At 34.6% G+C, this 12,506-nt stretch overlaps 1 protein-coding gene across 3 annotated transcripts in view; it reads left to right on the top strand.

Annotated features, from left to right (window-relative positions):
- The first annotated feature begins 1,650 nt into the window (after positions 1-1,650).
- Positions 1,651-12,506, top strand: part of LOC137617254 (uncharacterized) — a 43,264-nt gene continuing 32,408 nt past the window's right edge. For 2 of the 3 annotated variants that reach the window (XR_011039596.1, XM_068347226.1), the window contains exons 1-2: positions 1,651-1,798; positions 4,397-4,467. The gene's annotated coding sequence lies outside the window, so the exon portion shown is untranslated. Of the gene's footprint in view, positions 1,799-1,876; positions 1,940-4,396; positions 4,468-12,506 lie in introns of those variants that run through there. The other variant, XM_068347227.1, reaches the window with a different exon arrangement.

Genomic DNA, 12,506 nt, shown 5'->3' with positions numbered 1-12,506 from the left:
TGCAATAAAAATTACTTACTCATTATTCATAACTGTGAGTGAGCTATGTATTATTGTGCAGCAGGCAGTTGCATCATTCCAGATCCATGTCAAATCCTGCCCACTGACTGAGGTCTATACTAACTGCGGGAACGGACATTTCGATAGTTTGTCCACTGACCGTAAAAACTCTTGTGCCCACTAGTCAATTCTCATCCGTGTTACCAAGGCTTAATGAACTAGGGATGGGGGTTTAGGGGAGCCTATATGTCGACATGCCAAGTCATCGGCAGCCATTGCCTGGCCCTTCCTGGTCTTAGCATGGGTGGACTGGGCTTGGGTGCTGAAAATATGGTCTGTCTCTTCATTGTCCTGCCCCTTTTACAAGCCACTTATGAGCAATCTTTAAAACATTAAATGATAACACTAGCTCAAGATCTTGTTTGAGACCCCTTACCTCACCGTAAACGAAGACACCTACATTTATCTGCTTGTACGGCAAAATATTTTAAAGCAGTTTCCCATTATCATTATTACTCGCTAAGCTACAACCCTAGTTGGAAAAGAAAGATGCTATAAGCCCAGGGGTCCCAACAGGGAAAATAGCTCAATGAGGATGGGAAACAAAGAAAAATATATTTGAAGAACAATGACATTTAAATAAATATATATTTCCTGTATAAACTATGATAACTTTAACAAAACAAAAGGAAGAGACACGAAATAGAATAGTGTGACAGAGTGTACCCTCAAGCAAGGGAACTCTAACCCAAGACAGTGGAAGACCATGGTACAGAGGCTATGGCATCTACGATAGACTGCTGTAATAAGTTTAATTTTCACTTCACAAGCAAACAAAACTTATAAATTTCACTAGTTTATTACAAGGTACAGGTTAAGTCTACCTCGTATTGTGATAAAGAAGGCTACACACTAGCCAGAAAAATAATACAGCACCTTAAGTGATTTATGGGTTAAAATATTCACTTAACCACGATTAATGTGGCCTGCTAAAAGTGACTGCTCATAATAATAATCTTCAACCTACCAATACTTATTCTACTAATCTCCTAATACTATGAAGGACTATTGAAGGTTGGCCCGGTTTATCATCCACGCTACCGAGGCTATAATGCCTCATGTCAAACATAGATTACTTTTCATATACTCATTTAAGACACATATAAAATATCCATACTCACATTCATCGAACACTGGTAAATTTTGATTCCAAAAGATCACTGTCAATAGGCAATTTTAAAAAGTACAAAGAAATAACTTGATAAATTGCACATTTTGACACTTCACCAAACTATAAACAATTGCACACTGTGAGTCTGTTGCTTTTCGTCCAAGCCAATACCTATAATATTTATTCCCATCAAACGATTTTCCATTGTACAATTCATCTTTTTTATGAATATACAATTATGTATTTATTCTAATTAATATTTATGATTATATAGAGACATGATTGTAATTTAGGAAGTTAATTAAGAACTGCAAATATTATAGATATTAACTTTTAGTGAGAAGTTACTGCATACTGCTTTTCGTCCAAAGCCAATACTTATGTTTATTTCCATCAAATAGTTACCTATTATACAATGCATCTTTTTATGAATATACAATTATGTGTTTATTCTAATTAATATTTATGATTATATAGAGACATAATTTTAATTTAAGAAGTTAATTAAGAACTGGGAATATTATAGATCTTAAGTTCTTAACATGTTTGATGTTTACGTAACATAACCAAAGTTTCCTGTAAAGTTCAAGTGCTCCCAATCCCTCCCTCGCCAAAATTAAAGCTCAGGTAAATTATGAATCAAGTGTAAAATTAGATAAACTTCAGACAAAAAAATATTGGAATTTTGATGTGAATGGTAGTTTATTAAAATGACCTTGGTCATTGGTAGCTTTGGGAAAGATGGTACTGCTTACCCTGATGCTTAGCGTGCGTATTGTCATAATTATAGCATTTTAAAATCATTTTTAAACCATAGTAAATGTTGTCTGTTTGTAGAGTCTATCTCATCGCAGGATTGGGGTTCTCTGAAGATCTGTTATTCTAATATATCAAATGTTTGAACTGACAAAAGTGAATGGGAGCTGGAAATCATGTGAAGAACCTCCTTGTAGACTAAGGATGCACCCAAGTCATTTTAGGCTGTTATTTTTTTTTTTTTAATTCTTAATGGAATACTAATGCTATTCCATTTTGCATGTGTTATAGTGGGTAGTATGGTTATACTTATAAAAAATACACAATTTTGCTCGGTTGAACAGTTGATAAAGTGTAACCTTCTGGTTTGGTAGGCCTATTGCCTTTAGATGTGATGTGTAAGGAATGTCTGGAATCTAATCTGGTAAAATTATAGAACAGCATGGGACGGCATTTCTAATAGGAAAAAAAGCTTTTCTTACAGTAAATAGTGTGTTTTCAACGAATTTGACCTCTATTTCCACTGCAAATAAGTTGTTCTACCATTATGGACCCACTTTTCCCGACAGACACATATGGGAACTTGGGACTTTGAGTGTGTAAAAACAGGATAAAACGGGATTATTCAACGCTTTCGAGGGTATTTGTTTACTAAAGCACGCTCTCCATTTACTCCAAAATCATATAGTCATGCAGCTCTCCTCTTCTTGTACAGTAATTAGGAGGTTCTTTAAATGGGGGGAGCAAAAAATGTTAAGATATGTTGAGCAAGGGGGGAGGGGTTATGAAAAAACTAGCTTGGCTTCCTCACTAAAAGACCTGGAACTGACATCGCCAACATGGTCAACCCAACAGAAGTTCGTGATGCCAGAGTACATTTGGTATACCTTATATTCAAAATATATACTAAATTAAAAAAGGAATAATTACTCAAAAGTGCTGCTATTTGTGAAATGTATATTTTATGGACACTTTTGAGTAATTACTCCATTTTTAATTTAGTATATACTATATTTTGAATTTACACTTGCGTCACGAACTTCTTTTTATGTACGCTGGCGTCACGAACTTCTGCTAGGTTGACTATGTTGACGATGTTAGTTACAGGTCGTTAAGTGAGGAAACCGAGCTAGTTTTTTATAACCCCTCCCGCGTTGCTCAACACATCTTAACATTTTTTGCTTTCCCCCATTTAAAGAACCTCCTAAATACTGTACAAGAAGAGGAGAGCTTCAGGACTGCATAATTTTGGAGTAAATGGAGAGCATGCACTGGTAAACAAATACCCTTTAAGGGGGGGGCAAGCCCCTGGACTCCCCTTCACAGGTTACAAACCTTCCTAGGTCATAAGGTCACAGACCTAGCCGAGGGCTTATGATTGACTTTTTTTTTTTTTTTTTTTTTTTGCAGAAGCTTCGCAGTAGAAAATGTGTTGGTCTTCCCTAAAAGCTAAATCAGGATTGCACTTGGGACACTTTAACCTTTGAGGGGTAACACAGTGAGCTTTTAAAGAATTATTCACTTCACCAGGAATACCGTGTTACCGCAAAACTTGTCTATAGCATTGAAACAGCCATAATAGCAGCCATTACACTTTGTTATGTTGGGCTTCATAACGCACACCCAACATATAACACAGCTACAAAGGAACTGAGGAGTTGTCACAGAACTTCCTACATCACATTCAAGTATACATATATGCCCAAATATGGTCAACTTCGTCATATGGTAGGGGAATGAAGGAGGAGCTACTTACAAATGAACAATTCAATATTTGAGAGGTTAAAATTCACGATTTTATCTGGAATTTATCTTTTTAGAATATGCTTAATGTCAGTGTCATTCAGTATTTGCCTCACATTGTTAAGATTGGTTAAATTGACCTTGGGGTAATTATTGGCCCTATGGTCCCATAATGAGATGTGTTATGATAAGTTTACTTTGTAAATTTGGATTTGATTTTGAATGCTTTTATTGCTGCTTTTGAGATTTTCTTAGTTTTGTGTATTTTTTTTCTTCTTGGGGTTTTGGGAAGGGTATACATATATTTCTTTGGTTGGGTTAGCGTAGGGACTTTGCATCATCCGAAGTTCATTGGTGTTCCTCCTGTACTCTCTTTTCATAGCGGTCTGTATAATTTAGGTACCCGTTATTCATTATCTATGCACCTGTGGCAGAAAAAGAGTGAATGGGTACAACGAAGGGAGTTTTTAATTTATTCTTACTTTTTTCATGCAATTCATGTTATCCTTTCTGGAAGCCAGAGTGGTTTCCAATGGGTAGTGACCCAGTTCTCATCACAATTCAATGTAATATATAGATAACTTCTTTATACAGTGCATACTATCTTCTATGAGATATTTTATCATGCAGTAATTACTGGTACATGTTTAAACAGTATGCCATTTGCCTCAAGCTTTTACAATTTCTACAGTATTTGATATTTAAAGTGACATTTTTATCTTTCAGATGTAGAATAAGCCTGGACCTGGCACTACCGAGGAAGGGAACATCACGGCCTTCTACTTTCCAAGTTCAAGGTAAGAAGAATGGTTGTACTATAGAGTAGGCTAGCTTCTCCTTCCCATTCAGGTATGACATTGTGGGCTTGGTGAAATTATGTCGTGTAGTGATGTATCCATTGTAAGTAACAATTTACTATATATGTTTGTGGTGGGAGCGGAGGGGGGATTACAGCAATAAGGTAAATCTGTCTACCACTGCAGCTCTGTTATCTTGTTTTTTTATTACTACTCCAGGTGCTAATTACAGTACTTAGTTGGTTTTTCAATCTTTTTGAGGGTGTAGATGTGGTAGTTATAAGAATGAGTGGTAAGCTGTAATATTGTTGATGGAAGTTAAACAAGCCACCAAATAATGTGCCAGATAAATTTAGGCTTTTATATGGTTAGTGAGAATTTCTTTCACATAAAGTATAGTGGTAAATAGGAATTACTCATGTGTCTTTTTTCTAAAAAGCTGTCGCGTGTTGCAAAATTGTATAAAAAAAAATATAGCCCATACGGATTACTTGTCTGGATACCTAAAACCATGCTATATCGTCCGGGCCTTATTGCCCAGTATGGGAAGTTACTGGGAATTCCCAAGAGTTATTTTTTATTTTTTTTTTTCAAATATAAGTACCAAATCATACTGATATTCTTTTATAATTTTTTGTATCTTTGATAAAGAAAAAAGTTTCATATAATTTTTCAATGTTTTGGGGAAACATTTACTCAAAAAAAATTCACTTTTAGTACTTTTATGTAGCAAATAGTGCAAAAATCTAAAATTGAATTAAAATTTACAGTTACAATGTTACTAAAGGACCTTAAATTTACCCGTTAACACTTAAAACATGAAAATCATATTAAAATTACAAGTTATTGGTTACTAACTTACTCAAGAACCTCATATTTAATGGAAAATATTGACAAAGACGTAGACAGGACATGAAAATTATAAATATACAAAATAACATGTGATACGACTGGCCCATGAGGTATGGTCAGGTACTTGGCACTACTACTACTACTGGGCTTAAGAGGGTGAAGAATTTTTGCAAGGACTGGCATTAGCATCTGGAAGGGAGGGAAGCTGTTCTTGGTGTGTGCTATACAAAGGACCACATGGCAGACAATGTACATCATTGGATACAGTGGATATCACCCATCTTGGAGTGATGCTTGCAGGTCTGTCTATTGGGGAGAAAGACAGGCATATGCCACTCCTTGGTATCATACCTCTGGTTGTTTTGTTGCCTCTTGGTTTTGTGTCCCCTCTTTGTCACAGACATCAGCTCTAGCTTGGTGTTGCAGTCTATTGACATCTTGCAAACTGTGAGATTTCAAGCTTTTCCTTCAAGGATTACAGTCTCTCTTGTACAGGAGCCATTTGTTGCAAATACACAGGCCTAGGATGTATCCAAAAAGCATAAAGGAAGACCGTCTAGCCCCTCAGAAGAGTTTTGTTAAGATAGATCAACATGTACATATCAATGCCCCTCATCGTCCCATTTTACTCCTTGGTGAAATTAGGACAGGGCACCTCCATCTTCTTCCCCTGATGTTTGATGTAATGTAAAACTGTTTTCATTAGTGCCATCCTAGCATCTGAAGAAAGATGGTGAGATTACGGTTGTCTTTTCACCGCTTGTCAAGAATTTCATTAATTTAGTAGGTTTCCTGTTTCTTACAAGGTACAGCCTTTTACTCCTTCTCCAAGATGGACTTGAGCTGTAGATAAAAATCCTGTTTTTCCTTGCAGTATCCACATATCTTCAGCCTTACTTTTCCTTGAAGTACTCCACCAAGCCAATACAGTACTTGTTCAGTGGTGAATTAAGTATGGTGGATATAAATTTCATTGAACTTTGAATTTTTGATTTAGCAGGGTTAGTGGAATTTTTTGTGTTTTGAATGGTAAATCAAGTATTGTTAAGATTATTCTTGGATGATGAATTAAGCAAGGTTAATATAACTTTTTTGTTTTGAATGATGAATTAAGCAGAGTTACAGTATTAGATTTTTTTTTTTTTTGCGATGAATCAAGCAGGATTAATAGGAATGCTTTTGTTTTTCAAATAGGGAATTAAACAGTTAATATGAATTTGTTCTGGCACAAATGCAAACCTTTGTCCTTTACATAGCATAGATTATTAGCGAAGCTGGAGTATACAGCAATTCAACTTATATAACCAGGTGTAAACAGGTTGCTGGTAGTTACCTGTCTGGGTGCGGGGAAGCCTTGCCCCCAAGCTTGCTCACCGAGCACTCATTTTGATTTCAGCCGTCGGTGAGAACAGACGTTCTGCCACTGGCTGGAGTTCTTAGCTTTTAATTACTTCTTTCTAGTATTTTTGTGATTGTTTGTTTGGTTAAAGTAAAGTAAACTTGACTTTAAAAGTTTCTATAAAAAAGCTTTAAGAATTGATATTGTAACTAGAAAGAGGAATGATCGTCAGCGCTTTATGGCAGCGCCCTTGAAACAGTCTTCCCGATTGTCCTCCCCATATGAGTTTGGAAGAAGACGAGGAATAGAACTTCATGTGATCTCATGAATTTACATGCGCTTTCCTTAGCGCTTTCCCCTCAAAGGGTAGAGACATTTTTATGTTGACATGTCTCCCATGCATTTCCTCTGTGACGTGTGCTCTCCCCAAGGAGGCAAGAGAAATGCTTAGTGTTTGCTTAACTCTCATGCCCTTCTCTTGTTACACCCATTCGCTTGGGCTAGCTGACCTGTTCCCATTGGACAACGCCTCTTGTCCTGAGCTTGCAGTAGCAACGCATTCAGCAAACACGTACTACTCCTTATGCGCCTCATTGTAGCTCTTTGAACCTGTGAGAGATTGAGAACGGGAGTTACCATGCGTACACTACCCAGATGCACCTTGCCATTACGGCCTGTAATTGTTAACAAGGATCTGTGTTAGCGAGCAACCTGTCTGTCAACGCAAGCAGGCATGGCCGTATGCACACGGCTGAGCGCTTTGACTCGCCTGTCTCCACTTGACAACCCCTTCTCTCCTGAGCCTGTTGTGGTACCGTGCTTAATAGCCAGGATACACTAATCCCCAGCACTTTTCTGGCGCACCACCTGTCTCCATTAGACAGCTCTCCTCTTGAGCCTATTGTGGTAGCGCCCTTAAGTGCACGCTAAACTTCATAAACGTGCCTCGGCACTTCACAAGACGCGCTTTACTTTTTCGCGTGTCACATAGACGCTCCTGAACACTTTGCATATCGACAGAATGCAGCTAGCCATGCCTCATGTCCCCTAGACACTCGCCACTGGATCTAAAATGCACACCTAGGGCGCACGTGTCCAGGATGAACGGACTGTGATGTAGAAAAGCCTTTGAGAAGAAACCTTACACCTGCGAAAAGTTTTATTCCAGCTATGACCAGTTTGTGGAATGATCTTCCTAATCAGGCAATTGAATCAGTGGAATTTCAGAAGTTCAAACTTGCACTAAATGTTTTTGTTGAAGACGTTGACGTACATCTCTCTTCCTATATTATATATGACATCTATTTTTATGTTGTTATTGATCTTAAAAAATATTTTTTATTCATTACTTCTTGTGTAAAGTTTATTTATTACCTTCGCCAACTTTATTGCGGCGAAAGTAATTTTTTGATAGGCATATGTTTGTATGTCTGTCTGAGTTTGGGATTTGTGTTTGTGATTCGAATAACTCAAAAACTATTTGACCGAAACTCATGAAATTTGGTGGGATGAAGGGCCATGACCCAAGGACAATTTGATTAGATTTTGGGAGTGATTGGGTCAAAGGTCAAGGTCACGAAAAGGTAAAAATGTCATTTTGCTATATCATGGTATATTTATATCCAATTTGCAAGAAAATATTTTCAAAATGTGCATAATTCAATTGCCTATCTTATGGTATACAACATGGTATAGTTATGTCATTACCCATGTTTGTGTATTTATTTGTGCGTATGTTTGTCTGTGTTTGTGATTTGCATAACTCAAAAACTATTTGATCGAATCTCATAAAATTTTGTAGGATGATTGGCCATGATCTAAGGACAGTTTGATTAGATTCAGGGAGTGGCTGGGTCAAAGGTCAAGGTAACAAAGAGGTCAAAATCGTCTTTTTGCTATATCATGGTAAATTTTCATCCAATTTTCATGAAACTAGTGCCAAAATGTGCATAATTCAATTGCATATCTTAAGATTTGTGTCACTGGGTCAAAGGTCAAGGTAAAAAAAAAATTTCTGCCATATGGTGGTCAATTTTTATCCAATTTACATAAAACTAATGCTTAAATGTGCATAATTCAATTGCCTATCTTTTGAAATAAAATATGATCAAGGCAAAGGGATGCGCTTTACCGAGTGCCTGTTTAGTTTCCTCATTTTCTTTCCTCACTGGGCTACTTTCCCCTTTTGGAATTATAGAGCTTTTAGCATCCTGCTCTTTTCCAACTAGGGTTATAAATTAGATAGTAATAACAACAACAATTACGTATCTTGCCGGAATAATCTACATCTGGGAGATAGTGTCCCAATTCTCTTCAGATCTCTGCTAGATTGATTTGAGAGAGAGAGAGAGAGAGAGAGAGAGAGAGAGAGAGAGAGAGAGAGAGAGAGAGAGAGAGAGAGAGAGAGAGAGAGAGCAGCTGGCAAGGCACCGTTCTTTCTCTAAGCAAGCTTTCCTAACACTAGCAGATTGCAGAAGTGATGTCACTCCCGACTTCTGCCATGCTCACTCGGAGACCCGCCAAGAGGGAGAGAGAAAAAAAAACGCAAACAAAAACAAAATGCGCTGTGTCCTGTCATTTTGTATAACCATTTGATCTGAATTGACTTTTTTTCTCTCTAAGTTGTATACTTTTGAGTTATTTATCTTCAATTGTATGTGTGATTTTATTATTGTGTTTAATTATTTTATAAAGATGTTTTGAATATCATAAGATTAAGTAGGGACATCTTGCCTTTTTTTAATTGATGCTACTTTTTTTTTTTTTTTTTTTTTTTTTTTTTTTGCAAACCTTCCTGGTTCCCTTAACATCTTTTTGCTTATTGAGTTGTGTTGACCTTTTCCTAATTGTTTTAACCATTTGTTTTACATTGCATATCACAATTATTCTGATAATGTTACGTAAAGTATTATATTAATGCCAAATTCTTGCCTCTTCTTTAATCCAATGCAAACAGTACATTTTGCATAAAAAGAAACCGACTTCAGTTGTTTCTTTATAAACATCATGACAAATTACACTATTTTTCAAAGTCTTCCCTTAGCCTCTAGCAACACACACACACACACACACACACACACACACACACACACACACACACACCACAAAACAGCCGGATCGCCAGTGAGAATTAATTTGCTTGTTGAGACTGATTGGATGCGCTAATCTTTATTTAAAGAAACCGCGCGAAATCCATAAATTTCCCTTGGGCCAACATTGCCAGTGAATGATGGTGATAACCAGTGTTTGCTTTTGCCTGTGTACTTTGCATCCCATAGAAAACTGTTTAAGATGAATGTATGATTTTAAGAAAATATTTACCAGTGAGGGAATCCAATTTTCAGTTGTATTTGATTTTTGGGAATAGTGAAAATAAACATTTTCCATTGGATGTATTTTGATAAAAGTGGTAAGATTGTTTCTTTGCTCCACTTTGTCTCGAGTTGATATTTTGGTTGTTGCAGTAACATGATTTATTTTTCTCATTATTATTATTATTATTATTATTATTATTATTATTATTATTATTATTAGTATTATTATTATTATTTCTCATATTTCTCATGCTTATTTGGACCCCTCGCCATTTCTTCCTTCCTTTTTTTCTTTTTTTTTATCCCCGGGACATAATAATAAAACGGCTTTGGGAATTTAAGATGCACGTTCCATTGGCCTTTTTTTTTTCTTAAACAATTATATTATAAAGGATGATAGTTATTTTTTTTATTGGACTGCCGAAGTTATTTTTTTATTGGACTGCCGAATCTAACTTTAGACTTTAGAAACCCCATGTGAGGGGTATATGTATTAAGTCTTCCACCAGGAAGATTTTGGTAATCATCCCGCGTTAGGGATACATTTAAGTCTAGTTTTTATGGGGACTGACGGGCGATAAGAAAACTGAATGCAAGATAGCTGTCATGTCTTTGATGCGTCTGACCTTCGAAAGCTAAATTTTGAGAAGATAAGAGCCACATTGAATCACATTGTGGAACAAATCTCTAACTTTTCTTAGAGGGATAAGAAGCTAGAACGACGTCTCTCCTTTATTTACTTTATTTTTCAATTTATAGCTTATAAGTATATTGTTTCTATGGCCAAATATAATTGCATGTATCTTTGGTTTGGAGCTCTTATAAGTGTATTATTGCTATGGCCGAATATAATTGCATGTATCTTTGGTTTGGAGCTATTAGCTTATGTCTGACTCTGATAGCTTTTATATAATTTCTAAGAAAGGAAGACCACATAGTTACATAAAAGCATCTTACCAACACTGGCATCCCTATTGTTATTTTTACTGATTGTGCTTTGGCATTGATCAGATCTACAATTGAGGTTTACCTAGCAACGTTGCTGTATAGCTCACCTGGTTACAAAATCGAATTTATAGCTTGTGTGTGTTGGTTATTTTGAGATGGAGGTTAATGACCTCCCTATTAGCTTCAAGTTTACTTATACGTAATATAGAAACACGTAGTTGGTGGTATGTCCCCTATGTAATAAACCCTATGTTATAAAAAGCAGGTGTCTTTATATATATATATATATATATATATATATATATATATATATATTATATATATATATATATAAATATATATATTTATATATATATATATATATATATAGATATATATATATATATATATTATATATATATATATATATAAATATATATATATATATATATATTATATATATATATAAATATATATATATATATATATATAGATATATAAATAGATATAAATATATAAATATATATATATATATATATATAAAATATATATATATATATATATATAAATATATATATATATATAAATATATATATATATATATATAATAAATATATATATATATATAAATATATATATATAAATATATATATATATATATATATACACCTTGCTATGTAGGAAAGGTCATTACCATGGGGTTACGGGTTAATTTTTTTATATATCAGAAAAAAGGAAGGATCTTTCAAGTATACGGTATCTTGATGACAGTATGTGGTTTGCCTTCTTTTCCACACCAGTAAACAAATGAAATGGAGTTTGAAGTAAGGTAGTGGTGATATAATCTTATATTTAAAGTCTAGTTAGTTTCTGAGCTCCTGTTGTTTTTATTGGAGGCATATTACTGGTGTTTCGTCTTTAATTCAATGTTTTACAGTGTTTATGATAAATTTACTTTCCATGAAAAAAATAGTCCAAGAAAAAAAAATCTGTTTTATTGAGACTTAAGTTGTTTAGAAATTCATCATCATCATCATCATATTTTTTATTCATGATAAATTGAGTTTTTATAGAAAAATTGGTCCAAGAAAAAAAATTTGATGTTTTTATTGAGACTTAAGTTGATGGGAAATTCATAAGATTGGCATCATCATTATCATCATCATCATCATCATATTTTTATTATTATTATTATTATTATTATTATTATTATTATTATTATTATTATAGATACTATTACTGCTTTTGGAAATCTCTCTTAACTTTGACTTTCACTTGCAATTCGTTATTATCATATTATTATTATTATTATTATTATTATTATTATTATTATTATTATTATTATTATTATTATTGTCACTGCTGTTGGAATTCATGTCAATTTCAACATTCACTTGTAATTCGCCTTTCCCAAACAGACTGACCACCATTCTGAATGGAAATAAAAAAAACTGCTAGCCAAGATATCACTTGTATGACCTCACCATTACTTGAAATTCAATGTCAGTCCAAGCAATTAGTCTTAATCATACAACTTATAAAAAAACAAAGACCTCGTAAATCACGCTCCAGTTTTTATCCAATACTGATATAAGAATGATATACAT

The sequence above is a fragment of the Palaemon carinicauda genome, chromosome 23 (genome assembly GCF_036898095.1).
Source record: "Palaemon carinicauda isolate YSFRI2023 chromosome 23, ASM3689809v2, whole genome shotgun sequence".
NCBI lineage: Eukaryota > Metazoa > Arthropoda > Malacostraca > Decapoda > Palaemonidae > Palaemon > Palaemon carinicauda.
The sequence above is the reverse complement of the archived record's forward strand: the minus strand, read 5'-3'. Positions and strand labels throughout refer to the sequence as shown.